The sequence below is a fragment of the Cryptomeria japonica genome, chromosome 3 (assembly GCF_030272615.1).
Source record: "Cryptomeria japonica chromosome 3, Sugi_1.0, whole genome shotgun sequence".
Taxonomy (NCBI): domain Eukaryota; kingdom Viridiplantae; phylum Streptophyta; class Pinopsida; order Cupressales; family Cupressaceae; genus Cryptomeria; species Cryptomeria japonica.
Window position 1 is genome coordinate 793,951,729 of NC_081407.1, and position 18,156 is coordinate 793,969,884.

Below are 18,156 nucleotides of genomic sequence, written 5' to 3' on the forward strand. Positions count from 1 at the left end.
ATTGAAACATTTCAAAGGTAGTTTTCCTTTATACTTACCTTTGCCTCTTGGTAACCTTATGGCTAATAGTGCTTCAAACTCTTCTTACTTTCTGATTTCCTCATATAGTTTGTGTACCTCCTCCATGTTTTTGCAAAATCTTTCACTTGCTCCACTGTGATCCCCTTTAGTTTACTTACTCATTCTATCATTGTAATCATCAGATTCATCAATATGAAAAGAACTAAATGCAGATTCAACTTTATTTACCGATGACCCACTATTATCAAAGTTACTTAACTCAAATGCATGTAGCTTACCAATAGTAGCATCTAAAGAAACTGGCATATTGGGTACATACCTTAATTCATTGACTGCAGAGACTCGGATTGCATAAGCCGGTAGAAGGGTTCTTAATAACTTACTTGTTATATCCTTTTCTTCAATAGTTCCACTTGCTCCTTTGATTTGATTAACAATCTCCTTTGGTATTGTATTGTACTGGGTTATGTTCTCACCTTCATTCATCCTCATAGATTCAAGTTGTCCTCTTAGACTATCCACTTTTGCTCCTTGAACATGTTCATCTCCACCATACACAGATATGAGCTTGTCCCACATTGCCTTTGCATCATTGCAGCCTTCTAGATCATTAAACTCTGAATCGGTCAATGCAGATGTTATTTCAATCATTGCTTGAATATGTTCTTGCTTTGCTTTTATCTCTTCCATTGTTAATGGATAGGTGCTCGGTGTAATGAAATCATTCTCCAAATAATATACAACATATTCTCCAACTCCTGATAGGTGCAACTTCATCCTTTTCTGCCATGTAGAGAAACTTGTCTTGTTCAGCTTTGGTGCATCCCTCTTATACATCTTTGGATCTTTGCCTCAAGTACCTTTAAACTTTTTCTTCCGGAGTCTAAGGCTCTGATACCAATTGATAGTTCTAATACTTAATGTAAGTACAGATCCAATAGCTAATAAGATAAGGGGGGGGTGAATCATACAAACTTAATCTTCCATAAAAACAACAGATTCAACCTCGGTAACATATACTTCAGTAATATAACCAAAACTGCTAAACATGCAAACTCAAAAGTATATAAACATCATAAAACTCATAACACTAGATTTAACATGGAAACCCAAATAGGGAAAAACCATTATGGGATTTTGGACCCACTAAGAAATATATTCTTCTAGAGTATGCTCAGTTAAAAGCAAATGTTGTTAAAGATTACAAATACATTGCTAGATGTGACCCGGTAAAGGGATTTCCCTCAAATCTGTTAGGATCTTCACCTTGTTAGAAGTGACCTTGTTAAAGGATTTCAAACATTCAATCAGAATGTCACCTTGCTAGAGGGTTTTACAAATAAGACTGTTAAGTCCACTCGATTAAGAGATTTTTTGTCACTTTACAAAATAACAATAATAAAAATCTATCTGCAACTTCACATCTAAAATGCTAAAGCAGATTCTTATTTTCTCAATACAATAGGACTTATCTTGTCCATCTGTTGGGCTCTATACTTTGTTATTCAAATAGGTCTTCAAGTTTCTGTGCTCCATAATCACTATGTAGCATCCCTGTGCATACACTTGCCCGCATACATTGTTTATCAACAGTTCCTTATTTATAAACAATTCGCCAACCATTTAATCTCCTTGATCACATTTCCCATGATCAATCATAGCCATCAGATCTTCAAACTTTGACCAGGTTCAATGTATCCTTCGATTTGAAAATGTTTTACCCTGCCTTGGAACTTGCATACATTTCTTGGAACTTGTGCTAGGGTATTGTGGTTCAATCTGAGCTATAGATCTTCCTACCGATTTTCCTTTGCCATAGATTCTTTAACAAACTTCATGCACAACATACCAATCATTCAATCATAGCCAGCTCATCAACTTCCTTCATTAAATAATGCTTTTATTCATTCAATGCATTTTGTTACTACTCGGTTGCAACTCGGTAAATACTAAACTTCACTCGGTAGACATTCTGCCTTCATTAACTGATAGAAATAACCTTAGGGTTTACCGACTAGGTTCCTTAGGGTTTACCGACTAGGTTCTTTGCTCGGTAACATGGTATAGTATAAACCTTACAATCAATAACATATGTAGGATATCAAAACAATCTAAACATCATGATCTCATCATTGTCTAACTCGGTAATAGTTGCCCATTGAATAAATTATTTCTCCCCTTATTCATCACATTCTTTCTGTGTCTTTTACCAACATCTTTATACTCATCAAATCATACTTTTTAAGATATGGCAACATCATACTGAATTAGAAAATCAATTTCTTGACATCAATGCCAAAATAATAATATTAAGATAGTAAACATCCTTAATCAGTTATATCCATAATCATCAACAACCTTCTCAATATCCTTATTGAAATACCAACAATCTCTCCTTGTTTGTTATAATGCCAACACAATCTAAGTACTTGAAGGAATTACTAAAGAAATTTGGCATGGAAAACTCTAAACCGATAAGCACACCTATGACTACAACTGATAAATTATCTTTGAAGGATGAATCAAGACCTGTTAATCCGACTGGATACAAGTCTATGATAGGAGGTTTACTGTATTTGACACAAACAAGACCTGATATTATGAATGCAGTATGTATTGTTTCGAGATTTCAAAGTAATCCTAAAGAAAATCATGAATCAGCAGTGAAAAGGATTTTTCGGTACCTACAAGGCACTACAAATCTTGGTATATGGTATCCTAGAGATGAAAATTTTGATTTATGTGCATACACAGATGCTAATTGGGCAGGAGATGTAGATGATAGAAAAAGCACCATCGGCAGAGCATTTTTTCTTGGTAGCAGACTAATTTCATGGTTGAGCAAGAAACAGAGTTGTACATCACTATCAACAGAAGAATCAGAATATGTTGCAGCAGCAACTAATTGTACACAGGTATTATGGATCAAACAAATGTTGAAGGACATAAAGGTAAAATGCAAGGAACCTATAACTATTTATTGTGATAATATGGCAGCAATTGATATATCAAAGAATCCAATATTTCACTCTAAGACTAAACATGTCTCTATCAAATTCAATTTTCTAAAAGAGAATGTTGAAGCAAAAGAAGTGAAATTGGTTTATGTGAATACTAAAGAGTAGATTGCAGATATTTTTACAAAGCCTTTGCCTAAGGAGACTTTTGAATATCTCAGAGAGCAACTTGGAGTCCTACCCCCACCAGTAGAGACTTAGACAGTTGATGTTTGTCATCAACCGATAGAATTAACAAAAAAAATCTTTTATTCAGACTTTGATGAGGAGAGCTACTTCTCAGGGGGAGTAGTTGGTATATTGTAATGAGTTGGTATTTTGTATTGGAATCTGGTTTTTGTATTGCTTTGGCATTTGATGTCAAAGGGGGAGAGATTGATATGGAAAAACACATTATCCCTTAGGGAAGAGATTGTTACTTTGGAAAGATTGTTGGAGAGATTGATTACTCTTTGTATCTGTATTTTGATTATTGGTAAATGATCTCTTTGGGAGATTGTTGGTTTTTGGTTTTTGGCATTTCTGTTTTGACACTTTGATGGTTTTTCCATCTTGTGTTGCCATCAAAGCCAAAGGGGGAGATTGTTGGTATTTTGGATATGTTGAAATAGTTTTGTCATTGATGTCAACACTTGTCAACACTTGTCAACCTTATCAACACTTGGAGATCTTTGGTTTTGTTCACTGGCAAGTCAGTGACTTATGCACAGTCACCAGTATTTAGTTCACCGGCAGGTTATGTTGTTCACCGACACTTGGAATGACTTGGAGACTACTTGGTTATGTCGAAGACATTATTCGATCACTTGGTTTTGGCGATTTGGTTATTGGTCTATTCAGGTTTGCATATTTGTTGTTACCGGCAAATAGGTCCAGGTTATGCACCGGCAAGCATATCTATTTCAGATCAACATGACACGTTATGGAGATGATTTATTGTTATTGTAAATGCATTGAGCCGACATGATGCATCGCATAATGATTTATTTGTAATTGATTTTATTATAATATCTTTTAGTGAGCCGACCTATTCAGTTGGTCTTAGGTTATGGTATGAATGTAAGATCTTATTTATGAGATTGATATGTGATTGAAAAAAGAATTGTAATAGGGTATATGCAAAAATAAGCAGAGCTATACACACAGACATCATTTGAAGGTTGAAGGAATCTTTTTTTGAAGGCAATCAGAACTAAACCGGTACTGAATCCAACATATGAAGATGCTATTTTATGCAGTACATTATCATTGGATTTAACCATCCAATTGTAGTCAGCGTGACTCTCAATTTGTGATTGAGCAGTGAGCTCTAGGCAGCTAGCCTTTTTGCATGTGTAAACTCCATATTGTACACACATACTATCTGCAGTAGTATCATTTGATTGTGGGTAAGGATTCCCACCATGGTTTTTCCCCTTATAGGGTTTCCACGTACAAATATTTGTGTTATGTGTTGTGGATGTTATTGTCTTTCTATTTCATGTATTAATCTTTACCGGTACTACAATTAACTGATAAAACTATCTACCGGCATAAAGTTTGGTTTATCGACATTAAGCATTAAGTTTTGGTTGAATTTATTGGACAACTGATTCACCCCCCCCCCCCCCTCAGTTGTCTCCGGGACCTAACATTGATGTCACCAATTCAAGGAAAGTCATTGTTACTATATGTATCAGCCACATAAGTATCATTAGGAGTTCTGCTCGCACAACAAGATAATGAAGAAAAAGAACGAGCTATCTACTACATCAACAAAAAATTACTGGGATATGAGCTCAACTATTCATCAACATAAAAAGCAAGCTCGGCGGTAATGTTTGCTTCTAAGAAATTGAGACACTATCTACTATCTCACTCCATCAAGCTGATTGCTAAAATCGATCCATTAAAGTATTTGCTCAACACGACAACATTAACATGAAGATTATCAAAATGGATCATGATCCTAAGTGAGTTTGATATTGAGTATGTGGACATAAAATTTATCAAGGGGAAAGTCATTGCAGACCAACTAGCCGAGGCACCACTTCAAGATGATCATCCTTTACACATTGAATTTCTAGATGCTAATATCTTAACGGTCACCACAAAGACATGGAAATTGTACTTTGATGGTTCATATACACAACATGGATTAGGAGAAGGCATTCCATTCATCACGCCACAAGGTCATACAACTCCAAAGGCATACAAATTAAGCTTTACATGTACCAATAACACAGCGGAATATGAAGCTTTGGTCACAGGAATCAAAATGGTCATAGAATGGAACATTACACAGCTACAAGTCTTTGGAGACTCTCAGCTCGTCATCACTCAAATCAATGACGATTATCAAATAAAGGATGAAAAGGTAATGCCTTATAGGAAGATGGTTGATGATGTCTAGAAGTACTTTGTCAAAATAAATTTTGAGTAGATTTTGAGGAATGACAACAAAGCAGCAAATGCCATGGTGACACTTGCTTCTCTACTTTAGACATAGGAAAATCAAGAGTGTTACAAATTCCTGGTGGAAGAGTTGTTTTACCCTGCACATAATTGTCTTGATTCCCAAACTATATGTCACCCTGTTGGGCATGATTCCTCCCGCTATGGCCAAACTTATACATACTTGAAAGATAATATCCTCCCTCCTAACTTGTCAAAGAACCAAAAGAGAAACTTTATTCACCAATCCTCCCATTATACTCTTGTCACGAATACCGTTTTTAAATGAGGTCTGGATGGTACTCTCTTAAGATGTCTTGAGCAACAAGAATATGAAAAGGCCTTAAATGAAGTCCATAATGACATTTGTGGCACTCATTCAAGTGGTCTTACCTTTTCGAAAAAACTCATACGCTTGGGCTATTATTGGCCAACTATGGAACTAGATTCTTTTCAAATAGCTAAAACATGCAAACAATGTCAGTTCCATGGAAATTTAATTCATGCACCAACACAAGAACTTCATGCTTTGACAACCTCTTGGCCTTTCTGCCAATGGGGTCTTGATCTAGTAGGAAAGATACATCCTCCTTCATCCAATGGTCACAAATTCATCCTTGTAGCTACAGATTATTTTACAAAATGAATTGAGGTAGTACCTCTAACAAATATCACAAAAAAACAAATTGAAGCATTTATCTTGAACTACATCATATATCGCTATGGCACACCCATGACCATTATCATTGATAATGGGCGACCGTTCAAGAATCAGGATGTACAAGAGCTATGTGAGAAATTCAAGATCCAACACAAATTCTCCACACCCTACTGTCCACAAGAGAATGGACAAGCAAAAGCATCAAATAAAACAATTCTAAAAATCCTCAAAAAGATAGTGAATGATGCTGGCAGAGATTGGCATGTTCAATTAAACCCTACTCTATGGGCCTACCGTACCAGTATCTGCACACCAATAGGGGCCACACTTTTCTCTCTTGTATATGGATCAAAAGCAATACTGCCAATAGAAGTGGATATACCTTCCCTACAAGTATCATTAAAAGGCCTTATCCGAGATGAAAAACAACAAATATCTAGACTGCAAGAGTTAGAATTGATCCATGAATGAAGACAAAATACCTTTGATAATTTAAAGGTGTATCAACAAAGAATGTGCCAAAGTTATAATCACAAGGTCAAACTAAGAGCCTTTCAAGTTGGAGAACTAGTACTAAAGGAAAATCCACACAACCAAGCAGATTGAGAAAAGAAAGGGATGTTTGAACCTGATGCCCTCATAAATGGCACAAGATTAGTCTATGATCAAATAACACAAAAACACACAAAACATTAGTGTTAGTCAATCGAAAACTAATCTAAAAAAGCATACCAAAAGAGAGACTACAAGCATGCAAGCATATTTAACTATCAAAGCAAACATGATGAGGCATCTCCAAATACCTCCTAACATACTCTTAGTTCCTTCTCCCTTGTTCCTCTCCTCTCCAAGTTCCAAAATAGTGTAGCTCTCAGCAGCTTTTTGCACTATGGATGCTTATGGAGGATTGAGATTTAATATTAAGCTTCAAATATGAAATGAAAAGCTAAATACTATGCTATTGATGCTAAAATGATTGATTTTACCAAAAAGACAAGATTTTAGTTATGCTATGCTAAATGCTCTCTAAAAATGTCTATAGCCTAAATGCATACAAGTTTTCAGGATCTGGATTATGAAGGAATGGGCTCTATTTATAGGAAAAATGGAGCAATGGATGGCCAGGATTGAAAGGTTTAATCAAGGGTCAAGCTTGAAAGTTGGAGATCCATGTGCACAATTTGCACCAATGAAATGGTGACAAGTGTCAACATAAGATTGGGTTGAGAGAAGAGGTTGGAGGCATTAAATGCCTGAGGAGACCTCATGGTTATCTAGAAGGTAAGAGTCAAGCCTAAATTAGGATTACCCACTGGATTAGGAGTTAATGCAAGGATAAACCTTTGTGCAAATGATTAAGAGATAATCATGGTCAAAGCATTAAAGGCTTGATGAGACCCTTGGGTTGGGTAGAGGTTGAGTCAAAACAAATGTTTTAACCATGTGGGAGGGTTTGAGGTAACCATTAATGGTTATTGGAGACTTTGGGGATTAAGTGGTTGAAGGTTGAAAGCCTTCAATGGTTATCAAAGACTTTGAGCCATTTAGTGGTTGAAGGTTGGAAGCTTTCAAAGGTTATCCAAGACTTTAAGACATTTAGTGGTTGAAGGTTGAAAGCCTTTAATGGTTATCAAAGACTTTTAGGCTTTGAGAAGTGACTCCATTTTGCTTAGGAATGTGACAATAATTAGGGGATGGATTAAGTTAATTAGGAAGGGGTTAGAAGAATCTAGAAGGGGATTAGATTTTGCAAGTGGATTTGGTGGGTGAGGGAAAATGGGATTTTATTAAAATAAAAATTCATTTATTTCAATAAATGTGTGCAAGTTGTATTTGGATAAATATTCAAATAAATATTAATTTATTTAAATGAGAAAAAAGGAAGATAAAGCATTAAAATGCTTGAAGACTTTGAGGGGAACCATTAAAGGCTTGAAGACTTTAAGGCAAACCATTAAAGTCTTAAGAAGACTATAGAAGGAAGCCATCAAGTTTGAAGACTTTAAAGCCATCAAGTTTGAATACTTTAAGGGAAACCATTAAAGGTTTCAAGTGGGTGAGGATAAATAGGATTTTAAATAAATAATTTATTTAAAATAGTTGTGCAACTTGCTTTTGTAGGAAAATACAAGTGGGTGGAGGATAAAGGTGATTTAAATAAATTATTTATTTAAAATAATTGTGCAACTTGCTTTTGTAGAAAAATACAAGTGGGTGGAGGATAAAGGTGATTTAAATAAATGATTTATTTATTTAAATGTGAGAGGTGGGATTTTGGGGGATTTAAATAAATATTAATTTATTTAAATGTGAGAGGTGGGATTTTGGGGGATTTAAATAAATATTAATTTATTTAAATGTGAGAGAAGATTTAATTAAACAAATATGATTTATTTATTTAATTAATGGTATGAATTTGGTTAAGTGAATTAAATCAAATAAATTGAATAATTTATTTAATTAATAGGAGAAGAGGGTTAAGATGAATTAATTAAATATTAATTTAATTAATTATTAATTGATGGTTAAATAATCAAATAAATACTAAGTATTCATTTAATTAAGTGGACAGATTTATGTGACTACATTTGCCCCTCTTTGAGACGGTGCAGTTTATCGCGTCGTTTCAAAGAAAGAAAAATAGGTGTGAAGAAATGCCCCATAAAATGTAAATTTAATGGGTGGTATGCCCCCTCGAGGGATGGGCCGAATTTTTTTGAAAAATCGGGCGATCTCTCGAAAAAGAATGAAAAGCGGAGGGGAGGTAGAATAGAAGAAATTAGAACTAATGATGAAAGAATGGGAGAAAATGGAGTGAATATGAAGAAACAACAAGCCAACGAGTACCCTGAGGTCATGCAAGAGATACATAGCAGATGTAGTGTGGGGTTTGGATTGATGCTATACAATTGATCAAAATTGTTTGGACAATCTGGTGCAATTGGTTTAATTGCCCCGGTCAAGTCAAAGCGTGACAGTTGATGTCAGTTGGTCGCTTGGACATGATAAAGTCTGAGTAAGTGAATCAAAGTGACCTAATGTGACTTAGACAATTGATGTAATTGCCCGATGAAGTCAAGGTATATGAAGCAAAATACTCGTTGAGACGTAGACAATTGATGTAATTGTCCGTTGGATTGTGTTTGATTGGTTGATCAATTGATAGTGTGTGCGTGTGATGGATGGTTGTGGGGAATCATGGCAGCCCCATTGAGACTAGGTCATTATGATAAATGCCTGATGTAGTCTAGGATTACCATAATCGATTACCTGATCAGACCTGAAGATACATGATCAGAGTATCTGTTGATAGTCTAGGTGTGTGGGAGTCGATGTATCTGTGTAGACAGAGTAACTGGCTTAATTTTGTGGATGAGTGAGGATGGGAAACACAATCCCTCCTATTAGAGATGGATGGTGATGAACGTGGCTTGATTAGGTTGATGGGAAACGATGAAGGATATGTGATGTTGATTATTGAGATGGGGAGGGTGGGAGGGGTTCAATGTTAGATAGAAGAAATGGAGGACCTATTACATTCCTATGGAAGAAGAGGAAAATAGAGTATCCATTGTCATTACTATGTGTAGTCACATAAATCTGTCCACTTAATTAAATGAATACTTAGTATTTATTTGATTATTTAACCATCAATTAATAATTAATTAAATTAATATTTAATTAATTCATCTTAATCCTCTTCTCCTATTAATTAAATAAATTATTCAATTTATTTGATTTAATTCACTTAACCAAATTCATACCATTAATTAAATAAATAAATCATATTTGTTTAATTAAATCTTCTCTCACATTTAAATAAATTAATATTTATTTAAATCCCCCAAAATCCCACCTCTCACATTTAAATAAATTAATATTTATTTAAATCCCCCAAAATCCCACCTCTCACATTTAAATAAATAAATCATTTATTTAAATCACCTTTATCCTCCACCCACTTGTATTTTCCTACAAAAGCAAGTTGCACAATTATTTTAAATAAATAATTTATTTAAATCACCTTTATCCTCCACCCACTTGTATTTTCCTACAAAAGCAAGTTGCACAACTATTTTAAATAAATTATTTATTTAAAATCCTATTTATTCTCACCCACTTGAAACCTTTAATGGTTTCCCTTAAAGTATTCAAACTTGATGGCTTTAAAGTCTTCAAACTTGATGGCTTCCTTCTATAGTCTTCTTAAGACTTTAATGGTTTTCCTTAAAGTCTTCAAGCCTTTAATGGTTCCCCTCAAAGTCTTCAAGCATTTTAATGCTTTATCTTCCTTTTTCTCATTTAAATAAATTAATATTTATTTGAATATTTATCCAAATACAACTTGCACACATTTATTGAAATAAATGAATTTTTATTTTAATAAAATCCTATTTTCCCTCACCCACCAAATCCACTTGCAAAATCTAATCCCCTTCTAGATTCTTCTAACCCCTTCCTAATTAACTTAATCCATCCTCTAATTATTGTCATATTCCTAAGCAAAATGGAGTCACTTCTCAAAGCCTAAAAGTCTTTGATAACCATTAAAGGCTTTCAACCTTCAACCACTAAATGTCTCAAAGTCTTGGATAACCTTTGAAAGTTTCCAACCTTCAACCACTAAATGGCTCAAAGTCTTTGATAACCATTGAAGGCTTTCAGCCTTCAACCACTTAATCCCCAAAGTCTCCAATAACCATTAATGGTTACCTCAAACCCTCCCACATGGTTAAAACATTTGTTTTGACTCAACCTCTACCCAACACAAGGGTCTCATCAAGCCTTTAATGCTTTGACCATGATTATCTCTTAATCATTTGCACAAAGGCTTATCCTTGCATTAACTCCTAATCCAGTGGGTAATCCTAATTTAGGCTTGACCCTTACCTTCTAGATAACCATGAGGTCTCCTCAGGCATTTAATGCCTCCAACCTCTTCTCTCAACCCAATCTTATGTTGACACTTGTCACCATTTCATTGGTGCAAATTGTGCACATGGATCCCCAACTTTCAAGCTTGACCCTTGATTAAACCTTTCAATCCTGGCCATCCATTGCTCCATTTTTCCTATAAATAGAGCCCATTCCTTCATAATCCAGATCCTGAAAACTTGTATGCATTTAGGCTATAGACATTTTTAGAAAGCATTTAGCATAAGCAATCTAACATCTTATCATTTTTGGTTAAAATATATCATTTTAGCATCAATAGCATAGTATTTAGCTTTTCATTTCATATTTGAAGCTTAATATTAAATCTCAATCCTCCATAAGCATCCATAGTGCAAAAAGCTGCTGAGAGCTACACTCATTTGGGACTTGGAGAGGAGAGGAACAAGGGAGGAGCAACTATGAGCATCTTGATTAACTATTTCATTCTATGTTTATATGCTTTCTATTTCATGCTTAATATCTCTCTTGATATGCCTGTTTAGGATAATCTTTTGTTGCTAACACTAACGTTTGTTTCTTGTGCTCTTGTGTGTGTTGCCATCAAACATATTTTCTAATCCTTTTTGCAGAGCATCACTATGTATGAATGATATGTAGCTATTTATGAATGTATGGATGGATGGAATGCAACGAAATGCAATATATACAAATGAGATGGAATGATGATCCATGGTGCTTTATTTTTCATCATTGAGCTTTAAAATGTTGTAAGAAAATACAAGCAACTTGACATAAAGATTCAAGATGACTAGAGTATTTCTTACATGGATTTTGATATAGCAAGTTAATACAAGCAACTTGATATAATGGATCAAGTTGACCAGAGTATTGCTTGCGGAACAGACAAGGATTATCTCCTTTCATGCATGACTTGGATCGTCCTCCTTGATCTTAGGTTGATCATATCCCGAGACAAGTGCATACCGTACTAAGAAATAAAAACCTTTATCCAAATTGGATGAGGAGGAACCAAAGAATGAGCATTGTACCTGTAAACAAATAGTATATACATAAAGAATAAAAGAATATGGATCCTTGGTAATGGTTCATGCTCATATGGTCGAGGTATACGCTGTAGTCAGCAAGCCGTAGTGATCTATGACTGTGTTTTTGCCTATGATCACATAGCTTAGTGAACTTCCCACGTAGACACCATTAGTACATGCCCCAGAACTTCATCGGAAATAATGCACAAATGATACAAAACAATGCTGCAAGATCCTGATACAGATAAACGAACGATTGTACTCACAAATTAAACAAGCATTTGATAGCTTAACATAATTTTCTTGTCAAAGAAAATGTCACTTTTGTCTTTGTTTTGGTAAGGAAGGATGCATCCTTGTTTTTAAAGACAGTTTCTGATTTGTTGGATGTGGATTGTGTGGTCGATTGATAAATGGTCATTGTGTGAGTACTGTGTTAATGTTGGTTTTGCATCTGCTTGAATGAATATGTACAAGGTGTTGCCATGTTTTTGTGTGATTTTCGATGGGTTTTTCGATGTTTTTGGATTTTGTGTAATAGTTTTTGAATGTTTTTGGAGTTTGTGAGTCATTTTTGAATGTTTTTGGATTTTGTGAGTCATTTTTGAATGTTTTTGGATTTTGTGAGACATTTTTGAATGTTTTTGTATTTTGCGAGACATTTTTGAATGTTTTTGCCAATGAATCACTAGTAATGTAGAATCCACTTCCATCATCTAGATTGTAAGGGCATTGCCCCCAGTTTTAGACATGACTTATGAAGAAGCGGGACGCAAGATGCATGAAGTATTTATCATAATTGCAGAGAAATAACAAGCCATGGTTTTTCAGATGGATGGATGTATGTATGAAGTAGATGTGATCGCAACAAGTTTGAAAGACAATGGAGCCATAGCCTTTACGAGTGGCGCCTGTTTGCCAGGTTTTCACCACCGTACTTACCCAAGGTGCCACCGGAGTGGTTGTTCACCGTTTGGATGCATGATTTTTCTTTACTTTTTTTGAATGTTTTTGTATTTTCTTCAGGACATTTTTCTGAATGTTTTTGGTATTTTCTGATATGCAGGGGAGCCTGATGCTTTGTACAGCTTTATGTGTAAAACCGTTTGAGGTGCATGCTATTGATTGGATCTGCAAGCGGTTCTCCTTTTGATGTAGCCAACTGATATGCCCCAGACCCGAATACAGCAGTGACAACATATGGGCCGAGCCAATTTGATTCAAACTTGCCTTGATGTTCTCTGTTTGGTTGGTTGCGAGGATTCTCTCGAAGAACAAGATCACCTACCTCAAATGTACGAGGTCTAACTCGGTGATTGTAGCTTCTACTCATGCGCTGCTGATAGGCTTTGAGGTGATTGTATGCAGCTTGTCGCTTCTCATCAAGTAACTCTAAGTCCTGAAGGCGTGAGACTCTGTATGCTTCATCATCGATGAGATTATGCAAGGAAACTCGTAATGATGGTATCTCAACCTCAATAGGTAAGATAGCTTCTGCACCATAGACCAATGAATAAGGAGTTGCACCTGTAGGGGTTCGAATGCTAGTTTGATATGCTCATAATGCTGGATTCAATTGAACATGCCAATCACGACCGGCATCATTGACTGTCTTCTTTAGGATTCTCAATATGTTTTTATTGGATGCTTCAGCCTGACCATTGCCTTGTGGGTAATAGGGGGTGGAAAAGCGATGTTGGATATGAAATTTTTCACAAAGTTCACGGACATCCTGATTTTTGAAAGGAAGACCATTATCTGTGATGATGGACATGGGTACACCATACCGGCAGATGATGTAGTTGAGGATGAATGAGGCGATCTGCTTGCCGGTGACTTGGGTAAGTGGAACAGCTTCGATCCACTTTGTGAAATATTCGGTGGCGGTAATAATGAATTTATGGCCATTGGATGAAGATGGATGAATCTTACCCACAAGGTCAAGGCCCCATTGACAAAAAGGCCATGGTGTTGTGATTGGTTGCAGTTCCTGGGCTGGTGCATGTATCAGGTCGCCGTGAACTTGACATTTCTTGCATTTTCTGACAAAGTAGTAGGAATCCTTTTCCATAAATGGCCAATAGTATCCAGCTCGCATGATCTTCTTGGCTAGTGATGGACCACTTGAGTGAGTCCCGCAAATTCCTTCATGTACCTCTTCCAAAACCTTTTTTATCTCATCTTGTTCCAGACATCGAAGGAGAGTACCATCAAGACTACGTCGGTATAGGGTTTCGACAATAATTGTATATCGAGCAGTTTGGCGAATGAAGGTTTTTCGTTGGTTATTCGATTGGTTGGGAGGAAGGGTATGATCGCGAAGATAGGTGTAGAACTCACCGTACCATGGGGATTCAGAACCAACAAGGCGACATATCATTTCAGATTCAGGGATATCATAAGTGGGGATCCAAAGCTATTCTACCAAGAACTCGTAGTGTGTTGAATTTTGTGGAAGATCTAGGAGAGATGCGATGGTAGCCATAGCGTCAGCAGCTCGATTCTGATCTCTTGGTATCTGCTCAAAAGTGATAGTAGTAAATGATGTCTTTAGAGTGTCCACCATTTGCTTATATGGCATGAGTTTATCATCCTTGGTTTGATATTCATCTGTTGCTTGTCGAATGACTAGTTGGGAGTCGCCATATACTTGTAGTTCTTGTAATTTCCACTGTACGGATAACCTGAGTCCTGTGATCAAGGCCTCATACTCTGCTATGTTGTTTGTGCATGGAAATGTGAGCCTGTAAGACTTTGGGATGCTGTCACCTTGAGGTGTGATAAACAAAATGCCTGCCCCTGAGCCATGCCTAGTGTATGAACCATCAAAATATAGTTTCCATGGTTGTACTTCTGTGATCATGAATATCTCTTCATCTGGAAAATTGGAAATGAGGGGATGATCGCCTATGAGTGGTGCATCGGCCAACTGATCTGCAATGACCTGCCCTTTGATAGCTTTATGATCCACATACTCGATGTCAAATTCACTTAGAATCATTACCCATTTGGCCAAGCGACCTGTCAATGCTGCTTTGCTGAGTAAATACTTGAGTGGATCAATCTTTGCGATGAGTTGTACCTTGTGTGTCAACAGATAGTGTCGCAATTTAGTGGCTGCTAAGATTACTGCTAGGCAAGCTCGCTCAATAGGTGTGTAATTGAGTTCATAGCCCACCAGTGTGCGAGAGATATAGTAAACAACACACTCTTTGCCTTCTGCATTATGTTGTGCTAGTAATACACCCAATGCTGTACTTGTTGCTGAGATATAGAGTAACAACGGTCTACTTGGATCTGGTGGGATCAGCAATGGTGGATTCATGAGATAGTTTTTAAGTGTTTGAAATGCTTGCTGGCATCTGGCATCCCACTGAAAGCGGATGTTCTTGTGTAGCAAGTGTGTGAATGGGTGACACTTATCAGCCAATTGTGCAATGAATCTTCGGATGGATTGAAGCCGCCCTTGTAATGTCCTTAGCTGACTGATATTCTTTGGAGGTGGCATGTCCATTATTGCCTTAACCTTTGCTGGATCAACCTCAGTGCCTTTGCTTGAGACAATGTATCCTAGAAGCTTCCCGGAGGTCACTCCAAAGACACATTTCTTTGGGTTGAGTCCAACATGATATTGTTCCAGTCTATCAAAGATTTGATCTAAGATGTGGAGATGTCCTTCTCTAGTAAGTGATTTTGCTAGTAAGTCATCCACATAATCTTCCATCATAGTATGCATCATGTCATGGAAGATGGTGGTCATTGCTCTTTGATAGGTCGCTCCTACATTCTTTAGACCAAAAGGCATTACATTCCAGCAGTATGTGCCCCATGGACATGTGAAGGTTGTCTTATGTTGATCTTCGGGTGCGATCTTTATCTGATTGTAGCCGGAAAAGCCATCCATGAGTGAAAGCATCGCATGTCCTACTGTTAGATCCACTATGATGTCGATATTTAGTAGGGGAAAGTCATCCTTAGGACATGCCTTATTCAGATCTCTGAAGTCAGTACAAATGCGGATGCCCCCTTTTGGTTTGCCGACAGGCACAATGTTGGAGATCCATTCTGCATAATCAATTGGCCTAATGAAACCAACATCTAGGAGTTTCTTGAGTTCTGTTTTGACTAGCACTGCAATCTGGGGATGCATCTTACGAAGCTTCTGCTTGACAGGTTTGGCTCCTTCTACTATGGTGAGGTGATGCATGACTAAATCAGGATCAAGCCCAGGCATGTCTGCATATGACCATGCAAAGTTGATCTGACGCTTCTGGAAGAACTCTATAAATTTAGGTTGTTCCTCTGGAGTGAGAAGAGATGCCAGATGTATGATATGAGGATTTTCAGGAGTCCCCACATTGTATTCTTTGGTTTCCTCGATGAGAATCGTTGATCGTTCCTGTTGTGCATTAGCAGGGAGAATGTCAAACCCTTCATCCTCAGGTGCCTCAAAGAGGTTTTCACCGTTGGATACGCTCTTTCTTTTTACTTTTGTGGGATCAAACAGTGCCACAGTGTGGTTTTCACTGGAAGATCCATGTTTCATTGTTATATTTTTGCAGCTGAAAGGTTTGGCATCCGCCCCGAAGTATGCTACGCTATTAAGTTCAATGGCGAATCCAGCTTTGTGATCCCCGCTTGGTAGATTATCCCATAATTCCAAAAAGTCAATGATAGCCTCATCATTTTGGAAGAGGTCAAGACATGGAGGATTTGATTGGTTCCATTTGATGAGTTCAGGGTGGATAATGGGCATTACTTCATCGATTAGGTTAAGTGCGGGAGATGTATCAGTGAGGGTTAAGACGTTATGGTGAAGGTCGTTAATGGTACTCTCCTTGTCAGAATCAGGCGTAGGATGAGACATAGGGTCTGTGGAAGATGTTTCCAGCTCAGGTACCCAAGTGGTCTTTATCTGTGCTTCTCCGTAAACAGGGATGTCTTTGCGTGGCGGAGGTGGTGATGTGTCTTCCTCATCTGAAGTGTTAAGTTGTACAGAATCAAATTCCCACTCATGCGAGTCAGTCTCTGAATCACTCTCCAGCATCCGATTGCTATACCATACTGGGATGTCTTTGGAGTTAAACACGGCAGGTGTGATTGGTTTATGTATCTTTGTAGTGATCGGTGCTGCAGGAACTGTGATGGGGATTAAAGGATTTGTTACTGGAAGTATCGGCAGTGTTGATTTAGTGGCTTCTGTTGGAATGGCTGGTGCCATAGATGTTGCTGTAGGTTTCCATACAGTTGTTGCTACAAATGGTGTTGCTGATGGGATTACTGGTTCGTTTGGTGGGATGAATGATATTGATGACGGTTGCGGTGGGGTTGTGAGCCTCGATGGGGCAGTGGGGATAGTGCTTGATGGTGCTTTGATTATGAAAGGTGTCCTCTTTGCAATAGGTGGGCAAAATGGTTTGCTGGGTTTTCCTTTGAATCTGAGTTTAGGAAGGATCTCTTTTTCAAAGCCAAGGCCTGTATTACCTTTGGGCTTGAATTCTGGTAGCAGAGGTTCGTGTCGTCCTTGTTTGCAGTATCCCAAAGCACTCTGACCATCATATCCCATTCTTTGCATAATGAGAAGGCCTTTGCCATACTGATCCGTAGGAAGTGTAACTCGCAGTATGTCAGTGGTGATGGGATCTTTATAGATCCATTCCACCAGGTCCTCATCTTGTGTTTCTTCCTCTTGACTCTTTCCAAGAATGAAAGGTGTCAAAGCACATGCTCGTATGTTTAGTGGTTGCTGGAGTAACTATTGTGGTTTACCATGAGTTCTAGGAGAAGTGGGCATTTGTCCCACACAAAAGAGTTGACTAAAGTTGTATTCCCCAGGACCTTCCTCTGCGATCTTCATCTTAAGCTTTTCTTGCTTCGATATAGTGGTGTTTGAACTAGCAAGAGAGGCGGGATTTATATATGATGTGGAGGAAATGGCTTCTCTATTATTAGGAATGGTAATCTCTGGTTGATGGCTGATATTATGGCAAAATGCAAAGGGATTTGCATCGCCCAGGATTGTGATCTCTACACCGTTATGTGGGAACTTGATACATTGATGGTAGGTAGATGGAACAGCTTG